The sequence below is a fragment of the Macaca nemestrina genome, chromosome 1 (assembly GCF_043159975.1).
Source record: "Macaca nemestrina isolate mMacNem1 chromosome 1, mMacNem.hap1, whole genome shotgun sequence".
NCBI lineage: Eukaryota > Metazoa > Chordata > Mammalia > Primates > Cercopithecidae > Macaca > Macaca nemestrina.
In genome coordinates this window covers 137,708,503-137,723,946 of record NC_092125.1, presented here as the reverse complement: position 1 = coordinate 137,723,946, position 15,444 = coordinate 137,708,503, and the positions used below count along the sequence as shown (strand labels likewise).

Below are 15,444 nucleotides of genomic sequence, written 5' to 3'. Positions count from 1 at the left end.
TAGGTGTCAGAAATCTTGGGGACCATTTTAGAATTCTGCCTACCATAAGTCCCTAGGAAGTTGATTTACTCTAAGATGAGATTCCGTCCTAGAAGGTCCTTAGTGAGGGCCGTCAAGATGAACAGTTGTGGCTGAAAGGAAGGACAAAGCCCTGAGTGGAGGCATAAGTTGGGCTACGGAGTAGTCACAATAAGGCTTCAGTCAACTCCATGGGTAGCTCATAGCTGGCTGGCCTTTTAGAATTGTACCCAGTTGGGGAAAGAGGATGTGTTTGTATAGGCTGTCTTATGCTACTCATTAGATGTGAGATCTCCTGGGAGGCTGATCTGTACGGCTGAAAGTTGTTAATTCACAAACTTCCCAACAGCTGGGGGAGTGAATTTTTAGTCCTAACACGGAGCCCTGGGCTGTAGAGTACTTCAGTCATAGTATAATCCCACCTGCTGTATTTCACTACTTTGTATCCACATGCGTGTTTTCCAGTGCAATTATTTCCAGTGTTAACCCAAGATCTCAGGCATCTGGTAGAAATGGAGACATTCTAAGCCTCACCAATTACTGGGTTGAAGCATGGAGTAGACTAGTGTAGGAATAGATGTTAGCAGAACCTTTTTATGAGAGCAGAGGTTTAACATATAAATTGTACCACAGTAAACTAATCTTTTAGAAAATAAGCACAAATGGAGACTAATTTCTAAAGAGGCTCCCTTCCTTGCTCCACCTTCATGTAATGGAAACACACATTAATAAGACCATCAGTTTGTCAAATTTGCTTGGTGTCTTGCTTCAGAGCTATAGTAATATTACCACTGTTTCTTCAGGCGCTCATTGATCTAAGTTGTTTTAATCTACTGGTTTTCTCTTATCATAAATAGTTCTGAAACAGTGAGATTGTACTTTCCTAAGTGAAGGGATATCCTGAGCAAATTCTACAGAATTCAGCCACCCGTGGATTTGCTGTGGCCCAACCATTTTTCATTCATGAAAACCTCAGCTATTTAAAAAATTATTATTCCTTTTTTTTCCTTCAGAAGTTAAAAATAATTCTATAAGAGGTAACGAGAGATTTTGTGTAACACATTTAAATGCAATTTAATGATTTCCTTTTCAGCACACTTTTACATTTGAACTAATTATTTAATAGAAGAAATAAATGGCATAAACTGAAAGACACATTTGAGGGGACATATTTGTTTATACAGTAAGTTAATGTGATTGTTGTACGAAAATACCCAATGTCCCTATCTGTAGTTTTACATTAAGAACATGATTAAGTAGACACTAAATGCGTAAGTAAATATGATCAGCTATTCAGATTCTAGTGACCTTTTAGTTCTATAGTATGTCTTCTCACAGTATGGAACATGACACAAAATATTTTTTTTTTTCTTAAAAGGAAATAAAAAAAAAGCCTTCGCTTCCTTATTTACTTAGCATTAGTACATAAAGAGTAATTCTCATGAAATAATAACAACTTATTCTGGAATCAAATAAAAACTACAAAGATATAGGAAAGCATTAGCAATAAGCCAGAAAATGTAAGATGTAAATGAATTAGTATGAGGAATGTTGAAGTTGGTGGAGATTGTAGTGTGAGAATTATCTTATTCACAGGCTCCACATGGAAACAGTGATTCATGATGCAATTTTGGCAAGTATTTAAGCTGGTTCAAACATTGCTCAAAAATGTAGTAAAAGTTGAAAAGGTATTTTGAGGAGACACACAGGAAACCTAGAATTTTCTATTGGCAATATGATCTGGAAAAATTCCAGGAAACTGTGCAAACATTTTCACATTCTTTAATTTGGAGGTTTAAGAGGTGTTCGGCTTAGCTCTTTCAAATGCTGAGGTTATGCTGTACTTGGCTGTCCAGTCTCTTTTCACATCAGCCAATAAGTAAAAAGCTCCAAGTTTTCTAAAAAAGTTTGAAATAATGAAAGGGCTACTGCTTTCTCCTTCAGTTTCTGGGCATCCAGATTTTCATTATGTTCCAAGCTAGTTTCTTTGGGTAGCATACAAGAACATTCAGGCCCATGCAGAAGGTCATATGCAATGAGACTGTGCAGTGCCCATGTCCCTGGAAGAGAAATTGCAAATTGTAAGCTCCTGAGCAGCTACAGGTGGAGGATATTTTATATGGACCTCATATATATTTCAATTAAAGGTTTTGTTACATGTTTATTGAACAATTCAACTTTCTGCCCTAATTTCTGCCCTAATTCAGCTGCATACCTCTAACATTTATAGACCTGTTACTAAATCTGGACTTATGTCTCTTGGAAATCAGTTCCCACGGTTCTCCATGTGTTTCTTGTGTTAGATAACAGGCCAATACTTTAATGACTCCTTTGAGAGAGTATCCGCCCAAATGACCAAACTCTACCTGTCAAGACATTTCTTTGTGAACAACCATATGAGTTTATGTCCACATCTGTGACAGGCTTTCTACTCTTTTGATGTAAAAGAGGACATTTTCTAATGACAAATCCTTCTGTGACTATAACTTGCCATTTAATGGACACTTCTGCATGGTTGTGGTTCATACCTCAGGGTGTGACCACAGAAAGCACATCCTCTTGGTTCCCCACAGGATTGAGTTGGGTCGTGTTCAGCCACAGGCCCACGGGTGAGTAAGTCTGGTTATAGATGTGATGACTGCTAATGCTTGATCTATTCCTGGCAGCTTAGTTCTTCATTAATACTTGCTGTGGTGTAAACGGCTGAAGAAGCCCAAGTAGCACACGTGATGTGCATCACCCTCAAAAGGCAGAATGTCGTAGATCTAAAGAAACTGTTCCTTTGGAACTTTGATTTATATTTGTGCAACATCTACATTGCTGTTGTGAGGGAAAAAGGCTTAAAAGTTTTTTAAAATAAAAAACAAAGTAAAGTTTAAATTCGATGCTGGCTCAGGCTTTGTTGACAACCAGAATTAGTTTTTTGAGGAGAAAGTGGCTAAAAAAACTTTATTTGGGGTTATTAAAAATTGAATTATATATGAAGTGACTCACCTTGGAATCAAACTTTATTCCCAAGTCATCCAAACAAGTACCTAAAATTGCCAAAGAAACATGATGATATAAGTTCCTGGAGACTGGCATGTAGAAAACTGACCAATAAATGAAATGAAATTTTAGGAGTTTACAGTAGTAATAAGGATATCAATATACTTTAGGTTGTGTAAAACTTTGCCAGGAATTTTTACTGGACAGAAGCCAAAGCTAAGGAAAAAACCTGTTATCAGACAGCACAATGTCTCATAAAGAACTGACTGGCAAGAAAGCAGGACACTGGATGACGTTCAAATGTCCTCTAAGAGCCTCAGTGATCCTAGTGTAGAAGTGTATTCAGGATTTAAGGCAAACATAGGGATTTTTAGCGCATTCTTTTATGGTTTCCGATTGAGTTCCATAGGACATTGAGTTCTGTGCCAACTGCTCATTCATTCACTCACTTATTTTTTAAATTAAATATCTATTACGTTTTGAGGACTGTGATAGGCATTAGTGATACACAATCCTGGCAATCAAGAGGTTCAGAGTGTTGAAAAAAAGACACATGAACTATATTTTTTGTGTATTTTTGAAGTATAAATTACATAAAATAACATTCACCAATTTTAAGTGTACAATATAAGTTGGTAAATGTATACTTTGTATTAGTCTGTTCTCACATTGCTGTAAAGAAATACCTGAGAGTGAGTAGTTTATAATGAAAAGAGGTTTAATTGGCTCATGGTTCTGTAGGCTGTACAGGCTGTAGGCTGTACAGGAAACACGTTGCTGGCATCTGCTTGGCTTCTGAGGAGGCCTCAGAAAACTTATAATTAAGTAGAGGGTAAAGGGGGAGGAGGCATGTCACATGGCTGGAGCAGGAGCAAGAGAGGTCGGGGGTGGTGCCACACGCCTTTAAACATAGGGTCTTGCAAGAACTCATTCACTGTCACGAGAACAGCACCGAGTGGGCCGTGCTAAAGCATTCATGAGAAATCTCCTCCATGATCCAACCATCTCCCTCTAAGCCCCACCTCCAACACTGGGAATTATAATACAACCTGAGGTTTGGGTGGGTACACATATCCAAACTGCATCAGTAACTGTTACTTCAATCGTGATACAGCTATATTTCTGTATCCCCCAAAGATCCCCAGTTCCTTTTTGCAGTTGATTCTCTCTCATCCACTCTATGCCCATGGGAATCACTGTTCAACTTGTTGTCACAAGAGTTTTTTTTTTTCCTGGAATTTCATATAAATGGAATCATGTAGTACATAGTCTCTGTGTTTGACTTTTTGCACTTACTTTGTTTTTGAGATGCATCCGTTTTATTGCAAGTGTGGGTAATTTTTTTATTTTATTGAAAAGAAGTATTACTTAAATTGGTTGTGCTAACGTTTGTTGATCTGTTCATCAGTTGATGGACATTAGGGTTGTTTCCAGTTTTTGGCTTTTACGAATAAAACTACTATAAACATTCAGATATGGGTTTTGTGTGAACCTGTGTTTTATTTCTCCTGGGTAAATACCTAGGAGTAGTGATTTCTGGAAATTTAGAATAAGTGTTTAACTTTATAAGAAACTTCCCAACTGTTTTCTAAAGTGGCAATACTACTTTCTCTTCTCACCAACAATGCATGAGAATTCCAGTTGCTTCCTACTACTGCCATCCCCTGATAGTGTCACATTCAGTGGATGTGCATTGGTATCTCACTGTTGCTGTAATCTTCACTTTCCTGCTGACTAATGGGGTTGACCATTTTTTAAGGCACTTATTTACCATTGAACATCTTCTTTGTGGAAGTGTCCTTTCAATTCTTTTGCTCAATAAAAAAAGTCAGGTTGTGTGTCTTCTTGTTATTGAGTTGTAGCAGTTCTTTATCCTGGATAAAAGTCCTTTATCAGATATATATTGTGAAAATATATTCCCCCAGTGTATGGCATAAATTTTCACTTTCTTAATGGTATTTTTTGAAGAGCAATTTTTTTTTTTTTTTTTTTTTTTGAGATGGAGTTTCACTCTTGTTGCCCAGGCTGGAATCCAATGGTGTGATCTCAGCCCACTGTTACCTCTGTTTCCTGGGTTCAAGTAATTCTCTTGCCTCAGTCTCCCAAGTAACTGGGATTACAGGAATGCACCACCACACCTGGCAAATTTTTTATTTTTTGTAGAGACGGGGTTTCACCATGTTGGTCAGCCTGGTTTCGAACTCTTGACCTCAGGTGATCCACCTGCCTCAGGTTCCCAAAGTGCTGGGATTATAGGCATGAGCCACCATGTCCGGCCTTGAAGAGCAAATGTTTTTAATTTTGATGAATTCTGTTTTAGCAGTTTTAAAAACTGTTTATCTTTTTTCTATCCTATGCAAGAATTTTTTTTCTAAACTTGGTCACAGAGATTTTTCTTTTAAGTTGTTTTTTAGAAATATTATAGTTTTAGCCCCTACATTTAGGTCTTTTATCCATTTTCAGTTAATTTTTCTTTGGTGTGATATACAATATGGGTCAAGGTTTATTTGTTTTTTTGTTGCACATGAATATCTAATAGTTTTAACATCATTTGTTAAAAAAAATCCTTCCCCTAGTGAATTACTGTCACCTTTGTCAAAAATTAATTGACCATATATATATAAATCTATTTCTGGACACTCTATTTGATTTCTTTGCTCTGTATGTCTATGTCTAACACTACTGCACTGTCTTGATTATTATAGTTTCAAATGATGTCTTGAAGTCAAGTAATGTGAATCCTGCAAATTTGTTCTTTTCAAAATTATTTTGGCAATTTTAGATTCTTTGATTTTCCATGTAAGTTTTAGGAAAAACTTCTTAATTTCCACAAAAAGCCTACTGGAATTTTGATTGAGATTGCGTTGAATCTATAGATCAATTTGGAGAGAATTGACATCTTAATATTGAGTTGTTTGATTCATGAGCATGAGTATCACTCTCCTCTTACTTAGGTCTTTTTAATTTCTCACAGCAAAGTTTTATAGTTTTCAGTGTACATTTCTTACACATATTTTGTTATGTTTACTCCAAAATATTTCATATTTTAAAGCGATTGCAAGTGGCAGTGTCTTTTTTTTTTTTTAAGTCTATTATGTGCTGGTAGTATATAGAAATAAAATAAATTTTTTATAAGGATTTTATATCCTGTGGACTTACTAAAATCTACCTATTTATTCTATTTGCTAGAACCTTCTACATGGATGGTCATATCACTTGTGTAAAAATAAAGTTTTACTTTTCTATTTTAAACATTTTCTCATTTTTTTTCCTTTCCACACTATACTGAACCTTCAGTACAATGTAAGTATTACAATACTTATAAGAATGTGAGTGCTGAGAATGGCCGTACTTCTCTTGTTCCTAATTATAGCGGGAAATTATTTAGATTTTCACCATTAAGAACAGTGTTACCTGTAGTATTTTTGTAGATGCCCTTTATCAAGTGACAGAAATATTTATATAATGCTGAGAATTTTTCTCATGAATTAGTATATGATTTTGTCAAAAACTTTTCATGTATCTATTGAGATGATGATGGTATTTGTCTTTTTTGTTGGTTAATATGGTGAATGACCTTAACTGAGTTTTTTAGTGGTAAAATAACTTTGCATTTTTAGGATGAATCCTTCTTGGTCATAATTATTTTGCTAAAGTTATATTGAGAATTTTTGAATCTATGTTCATGACATACATTTTTCTATAGTCCTCCTAGAATGTCTCTGTCTGGTTTTGGTATTTATGGTAATACTGGACTCATAAAATGAACTGGGTAATATTTTTTCCTAGTTCCCAGAAGAGTCTGTGTAAAATGTTTATTTCTTTAATAAATAATTGGTAGATTTCACCAAGGAAGTCATGTGAGCCCAGGTATGTCTCTGTGGGAAGTGTTTTAACTATAAATCTTTAACATATATATACAGTTATATATATATATAAAACTGAATATATAACATATATAACTGAATATATAACATATATATACACAAAACTGAATAGATGACTATTCAGTTAATCTATTTCTTCTTGAGTGAAGTTTACTACATTGTGTTTCTCAAGGCATTTATTCATTTCATCTAAGGTGTTAATTTTTTTTCATTTGTCTTAAAAAGCATTATTTTTGAGAGATAGTTGAGGTAAAGAATTTAGGTTGACCATTTTTTGTTTCTTTCTCTTTTTAGTACTATCAAATCTTTCTCAACTATCTCTGTCTTACAAAGTTTCTGATAAGAAGCAAGCTATCATTCTTTTTTACCTTCATGCTACATAATGTATCTGTTCTTCCTTTGCCTGTTTTTATGACTTTATTTTCATTTATTTTTTTTTATTTTTTTATTTTTATTTTGTATTTATTTTCTCAAGTTTTTAGCAACTTGATGTGTCTTGATGTGATTTTCTTCATGTTTCTTCTGCATTGTTTTTGTTGAGCTACTTGGATCTGTGGGTTTATCATTTTCAACAAATTTGGAAAAATTTAGCTATTATTTTCTGTGTGTGTTGGAATTGATTATACTATCTCCTGAGTTTCATTTAATCACCATAGTTTTGCCCATGTTTCCTCTCAGTCTTTCTCATCCTTGCCATGTCTGTGTTCTGGGACTCTTGAGACCTCGTCAGAGCAGGTCAGTTCCCCAAACACCTATAACTCTCTCTGTGCAGTCTCTGTGATGTGGCTTCCTTAGTCCCTTTTTCTCAGTCATCACTTCTTCATGCCCTTTCAATATTCATATTCACAAATCAGCTGAAATATTTTGCCTACTAATTGCCCCTTTTCTATGTTCATAGAGGACTGAACTCAAATGTCACTGCCTCAGAATGCCTTCTCTGACTATCCTAATAAATATTAAACGTTCCTAAGCATTCATGTTTTATGTCTCACCAAACACTGTAGCTCTCCAAATGGTCTTATTTATGTGCTTACTGCTTATCTGTATCTCCCACTAGAACATAAGATTCATGAGGGCAGGAGTGTATTTATTTTGTTGACTTTATGATCGTCAGCACCTAGCATAATTCCTGGCACATAGTAAATACTTCATAAGTATTTTCTGGTGAATCAATGAATGCACGAATCCCGAGCCTGACAACATGCATCATAATTTGGTGTCCCTTAATTTCTCCACTGTGAACACCTGAGTTCCCTTCAAGCTTATCTTCCTATCGTACCTTACCATGAATCATGATTTTGAAACTTTGTGTAAGCTCTTTTCTTTCTTAATGCTGCAATTATACTTCTTTTAAGGCCTGCTTCAGATTTCATCTTCTCTATGAAGCTCTTCATGAAGATCATATTGCTTTTCTTTTCTTTTTTCTGTGAACTTTAATGGTATATAGATAGTCTTAGAAACATTTTAATGGTTTATTTTATATTTCTTTATTCTTTAATTATTTCATGATTTAGTTTTGATTCCCTAATACAGCAATCCCCAACCTTTTTGTCATCAGGGACTGGTTTCATGGAAGACAATTTTTCCACAGTGTGGGAGGGATAGGGGGATCTAATACAGATCATCAGGCATTAGATTCTGATAAGGAGGGCACAACCTAGATCCCTCGCATGTGCAGTTCACAGTAGGGTTTGCACTCCTATGAGACTCTAATGCCGGGCTGTTCTGACAGGAGGTGGAGCTCAGGCCTTAATGCTTACTCGCCTGCTGCTTACCTTCTGCTGTGGCACTGGGTTCCTAACAGACCGCTGGTGCTACCAGTCAGTGGCCAGGGACTTGGGGACTCCTGCTGTAATAGAATTATAAATTTCTGAAAGCCAGGGATACCTATTATATCTTCTAAGAAATGTTGGTGTAAACAAGGCATTTAAAAAGATACTAATGATGCTCTGTCTTTATGTAGCTACACAAAGAATATTACTAAGTTTTTAAAATGTATATCTATATACTTAGGAGACTAACAGCATAATTTACTGATTCATTCATTTATTTATTCCATAAGTATTTATTGAGTGCCTTTTATGTGCTGGGCATTGCTTTAGGTGCTGAGGATACATAAAAGTATAAAACTACATTAATAACTAAAATCCCTGTCCCTTTTGAGCCTACATTTTTGGAGGGTTGACAGAGAAAAAATAATTTAATAAATAAAATATATTATATGTTAGGAAGTCACATATGTAAAGCAGGACCTTCCAATTTGAAGGAGATAAAAGCCTCAATAGCTTAATTAAAATGTAAGCATTAGCTCCTCAAAATCTTATGAAAAGACATTTGCCTTATCTTATGTTTAGATATAGATTCTTTTGTCTGTTTTTAAACAAAGAATAACTATGTGGGGTTGAAAGAGAAAGAAAATTATTGCATTTGTTTTAACATGAAATAATTAGCAAACAATGAATTTGGACTTCCTCTAATGTGATTTGAATTATCTGTGATTTATTTTGAGCCACAGAGATTGACTTAATGCATCCCTGAAAACTGCTAAAGAGGAAATTTTATTCTTGACTTAAAATTTTTATGTCACCAGGAGATAATCTTTGTACCGTGAATTGCTTGGGATATATTTGGTTTGATCATTGCTTTCTTGAGTCCTGCTCCCCATTCTCCCATAAATGCTCTACATCTGAAATGTTAAAATAGTCCTCTCACTATACCCTTTTCCCAAAATCCACTCCAGATGGGGCACATATGTGGAGTTCTTTGTGGCAATTTTGTTCAATCTCCTCTCAGGGTCTCTGTCCATAAGGGCTCATTAACAGGCATGTAGTCAGTAGGCATGCAGGTAAAATTTTTGGTCCAGCAGTGATGTTGACTAAAAGTATGTATTTTTGGTTATTTACATGGCTTAAATGTCCTCTAACTTCCCTAATCCTTTTCCCTGAACAGTTTGCTCTAATTTCTTAGTCTATTTTCAGAAAGTAGTGCTTTGGAGGAAGTTAAAAATGGAGTATTAACAATTGCTTTTTGTAGTGTGGACAAAGAATAAAACAGTATTATTAGATTAGCAAATGTATTGGTTGTAGAAATATTAATAACTATCAAAAATAAGTATCCATTCATATAAAAATCCTAAATTGTGTAGTAGTAGTAGACTTTAAAGCTAAATATTATATGCACTTTTAAAATGTGTGATGTAAATATAGTCTAATAACATTTATAGGATTCATATTTTAAAGATTGGATTAATTTCTATTTGTTTTTCATTTTATTAAATGTCAAAGTATAATGTATTATGAACAATGCAGGGAATAGAATTTTTGAAATTTCCAGGGCATTCATACTTTATCAGGTCTATCTGTCTTTTGACTCAAAACAACTTGGTATTCTTAAAATAAAATTATAAAACCGAGTGTATTTAAGATCAAGGTAAAATATTGCCGGGGCTCAGGAAGAGAAGGGAGAAGATTGAGGCTATGTAAGATGTCTCCCTGACTTTCTCATCTCATGTTTTTGAGCGTGATCGCAAGTCCATTTATTCATACAGCAGATATTTATTGAACGTCTGCTATAAGCCAGATACCTTTCTAAGGGCTGGTGATAGAGTAATGGAAAAAATATTCCTGTCTTTGTGGAGTTTATAGTCTAGAAAAGGAGCTAGACAATGGAAAGAAAATGGTAAAAGAAATTGCTACATCAGATAGCAATATGTGCTAAGGAAAACAAGCAAAGCAAGGCAGGGGACTGAACTTTTAAATGTGACCAGAGAAGGCTTAATTGAGAAAGTGACTTGAAACCAAACACCGCATGTTCTCACTCATAGGTGGGAACTGAACAATGAGATCACTTGGACTCAGGAAGGGGAACATCACACACTGGGGCCTATCATGGGGAGGGGGGAGGGGGGAGGGATTGCATTGGGAGTTATACCTGATGTAAATGACGAGTTGATGGGTGCAGCACACCAACAAGGCACAAGTATACATATGTAACAAACCTGCACGTTATGCACATGTACCCTACAACTTAAAGTATAATAATAATAAATAAATTTAAAAAAATAATAATGCAAAAAAAAAAAATAAAAAAAGACTTGAAGGAAAAAGATTCCAAGCTGGGGAAAGGCTGCCTGAGGCTAAGGAAAAAATGAACGTAGGAATCCTGGGTAAGAACACATTTGGCTTGTGAAGGAACTGAAGGAGGCTGCTGTGACTGGAGTGGAGTGACCAAGTTGATGACGGTTTTCATCAATCTCTGCTCAAGCTGCTATAACAAAATACCTAAGACTGAGTAATTTATAAGTAATAGAAATTTATTTCTCACAAGTTTAGAGACTGGGAAGTCAGAGATCAAGGAGCCAGTAGACAGATTCAGTGTCCAATGAGGGCTCACTCTTTATGACACAGGATGGTGCCTTGTTGCTACATCGTTTCATGGCAGAAGGGCAGAAGGGCAAAGAGGACAAACTTTAGAACTGAAAGGGCTTGTAGATCATCCAGTTCAACTCCCACATTACATTTATGAGATTCATTTTTTCATGCATATATTTATATATTCACTAATTCAACCAATATTTACTGAAGACCTATTATGCACCAAACACTCCTTTAGGAACTTGGGGCACAGGAATAAACTAAACAGATGAAAATAAACTAAACAGATTCTCATCTGTTTAGTTTATAAAGGCTATTGATTTACTTGGGTGGTGCAAACTCCATCCCCTGCAATTTACCACTTGAATCACCCTTCTTCATTCTATACATTGTAACATGAAGACAAGTCACAGGCAGACCAAGTTTTTGAGCTACCATATCTCAGCAAATGTTTGGCCTTTGGTAGGAATTAGTGACTCACTCTGTATACACAAGGTATCCAAGATATGCAGATTTGCGATATATGGATTTTGCTGTGGTTTGAATATTTGTGTCACTCCAAAATTCATGTTGAAACTTAATCCCCAATGCAATAGTATTAAGAGATGGGGCCCTAAGGAGGTGACTAGGCCGTGAGCACTCTGACCTCCTGAATGGATTAGTGCCTTCATAAAGAGCTTGAGGGAGTAAGTTTGTCCTTTCTGCCCTTCTGCCCTTCCTCCCTTTTGCCATGAGAGGATGTAGCGACAAGGCACTATCCTGGGTAGTAAAGAGTGAACCCTCACTGGACACTGAATGTGCCTGCTGGAACCTTATCTCTGACTTCTCAGTTTCTAAAATTGTGAAAAATAAATTTCTCTTACTTACAAATAACTCAGTCTTAGGTATTTTGTTATAGAACCTTGAGCAGATTAAGAGATTTTAATAAGATGAAGATTTCCGACCTGCTTGATGGATCGTCTATGGTCAATGGTATCAGTGGGCCAGTTGGATATCTAAAAGATTCAGTTAAATTGCAGATCCCTGAACATTTGTGTGGTTTTTTTTTTCCCTCTTTTGGGGATGTATGCTACTAAGGCATATAAAATTCTTGCCAGTTTCTGCTCATAAGCATGATTTAATCAATCTAATTGACATTGTGATATTCTGTAAAATGTAAAGATGAGTAAGACCTTTGTGTGCTAGATTGTGTCAGATAGTGACTTAGCCCTGAAGCAAGATTGTGAAGGTACATTAGTATCCCTGCTAGGTAAAAACAAATTACTTTTTTGTGGGACTTGCAATCTGATAGAGATGAAAAGGCATTTGCCAGACCAATAGCTACATAATAGAATCTAGAAGCTATATTATTTTCTCCTTTTAAATATACTATATCTGGTGTAACCACTGCAATTGGGATTGCTACCTGATTAAATTTATAACAACCCCTGATCCTTTTGCCTTTTACACAGGCCATAAAGAGAATCCTTTTGCCTATTAAACAGGACAGAAAGGAGAATTAAATTAGACCCACCCTTCTGGATGGCTTAGAGGACTATTTCAGAATATAATTTTGGCAGTGTTGAGTGAATCTTTGCAAAGACAAAAAACTCTGATCTCATGAGCTTGCTTAGGGCTGAGCTGGGTGAAAAATTGTGCTTCATCACTGTGGTGATCCATGTCAGATTTCTGCTTATTAAACCTGTAGACAGTTCTTCTGATTATAATTATATTGTACATAATAATGATTTAGTAGGTTGCCTACTTGTTTTATTGAAACCTGGTGATCAGTTAGCCACTACTGAAGATACTTGCAGGTCAAACATTATTGCTTATTATGGCAATTATGCTTATCTTGTTTTTGGTGGTTAAATGCTGCTATTTGGCCTCTAACATTCCAGAATTCTACCATCTACTTTAAAATCAGGAAGCCCATTTCAATGGTGACATTTCCTACTACTATCCCTAGCTTGCCAAAGACAGCCACCAGCCACGGGGCTCTTCAGGAGGTTAACACGCCCTCATTAATGCCTCAGTGGAGGGAACGTACTTGGACTCTCTCAAGGAGCATGGTGGTGGTGGGTGTTCAGGTTCTCTGAAATGTTCCTATCTTTCTAAGCTTTCAGTCCTTTCTTCTGTTTTATGTTAAGGAAATTCTGACATCTCATCACGATCGAACTGAGTTACCTTTCAGTCTACATGTCAGATAATCAGCCGGCCTGCTGGAAACCCAAATAGTTCCTTTATTCTCTGGTCAGGTAAACCATAAGAATACATTTGATTTGATCCAATATTATATTTTATTTTTCTGAGTCTCACACCCATAGAAACAACTCTCGCATCTATTTATGTTCTCACCAGACTTCCATTTAAAGAATGTTTAATGCTAAAATAAATTTAGTAGACACAATTAGGAATTTAATGGAAAAAAAAAAGAAACTAGCACGTGGGTGGCATTTTTCAATTCCTCTTCTGATTTATAAGCTTCCATCTGGTCTGTCCTTTTCTTTCCTGGCCAAACTGTGAGGAAGGCAGAACTTGTGTTTGTCTCTGTCTTACTTTCGCTTTTAGGGATTTTCCTTATGTTCCGGCCAATGTATATTTTCAACGTCTTGCTTTTCTTTTGGAGTACGAACTCTCTTCCCCTAGCTATGATGGGCCACGTGTCTCTTTGGAGCATGTTGAGATCTGACTGTCATTATAGGTCTTGAGGCAGTGAAGGTAGTGGGGAGAATAGGCACCCTTTGTGAAGGCAGCAACCTTACATGAGGTTATCACAGGATATTCAAGAAAGGGGAAGCTACTCTTTACAACATATTGGGGGCCACTTCTGCTGACAAGTGAGGCACAGGGATATTAGACTGAAAATACTCAAACTTGACTGAGTCTAACAAAATGTCTTCCTCCCAAGTCTTAGGCACCTATTCCTTCCAAATAATGTCTAAACTTTCACACAGAAACTTAATCCATCTGTAAATTCATCTTATATTGTAATTCTGCAATTCACATGATTATATTTTGAGTTTGATTTTTAGTCATATCTGCTTTATGACTCCGGAAAATAAGAGGTTCTTAACAGTTACCAAAGACATTTTCTGGTACTCTATGACTCATCTCAGTTCTTGTAGTTGTGCTTATTACTGCAACTGTCAAGTTCTTCAGCCACTTTGTCACTCAAAGTCATGCCTTCAATAGGCAATTCATTCCAAGCAGTCACAGGTAATAACTGAAGTCATCTTGATACAATTGCTTGCTACAGATTAACAGTATCCCATTTGCCATGAGCAAGCAGATTATAGCTATGTTCAAGGTAAAGAGGTAAGTAAGCTAATTACAGAATCCTACCTTTGAGGGTCAGTTTCCTGGGACCATTCATGGTACCAAGTACTCTATCAATCAAGGTCCAGAAACCAACCATGATAGATATTTCAAAGGAGGACTTTAATTGAAGGAATTGGTTACTTGATCTATTATTATCTATTGTGATGTAACCAGTTACCTCAGAATTTAGTGGCTTAAAACAATAAACATTTATTATCTCATAGTTTCTGAGGTTCAAGAATCCAGGAGCAAGTTAGAGTCTCTCATCAGGCTGCAGTCAAGCTGTGGGATGGGACTGGAGTCATCTGAAGCATTGGCTAGAGACGGAGGATCTGCTTCCAAGATGGCTCACTCACATGGCTATTGGCAGGAGGTCTCAGTTTCTTAGGCTGGCAGTTAGCAAAAGCCCTCCAGTCTCTCGCCACATGGTCCCCTCCACAGGGCTGTTTGAGTGTCCTCATGATGTAGCAGTTGACTTCCCCCAAAAAGAGTGATCTAAAAGAGAGAGAGAGAGGAGGAAACTGTGATATCTTTTATGACCAACGCACATACCATCACTTCTATTGTATTCTACTCATTGGAAGCAAGTCACTAAGTCCAATCCACCCTCAAGGAGAGATGAATTAGGGTCTATCTTTTGGAGAGAAAAATGTCAAAAATTTTTGATGTATTTTAAAACCACCACACACTGGTTTTTGGAGGCTGAAACAACAGAAAGGGAATGCCATTGTAAGCCCAATATCAGTACCTGTGGAAAGTAGCTACTATTGGGATGAATGAATAAAAGGGTGCTGGTATATCTAGGAGCTCAGGGGATTGATCTGTGTGCCAGTGCTTTGACCTCAGAGTGACAGGTATCCTGCAGCTGTTGGGGGGAT

The 15,444-nt window shown here is 36.3% G+C and overlaps 1 long non-coding RNA gene across 1 annotated transcript; it reads right to left on the bottom strand.

The window, feature by feature from the left end:
• Window positions 1–1,941: 1,941 nt before the first annotated feature.
• On the bottom strand, window positions 1,942–14,690 carry LOC139357536 (uncharacterized). The gene is made up of 4 exons (XR_011610930.1): window positions 14,591–14,690; window positions 8,178–8,324; window positions 3,013–3,053; window positions 1,942–2,078 (listed from the first exon to the last, which is right to left on the bottom strand). It is a non-coding gene; the product is annotated as an uncharacterized lncRNA (long non-coding RNA).
• Between the last annotated feature and the right edge of the window lie 754 nt (window positions 14,691–15,444).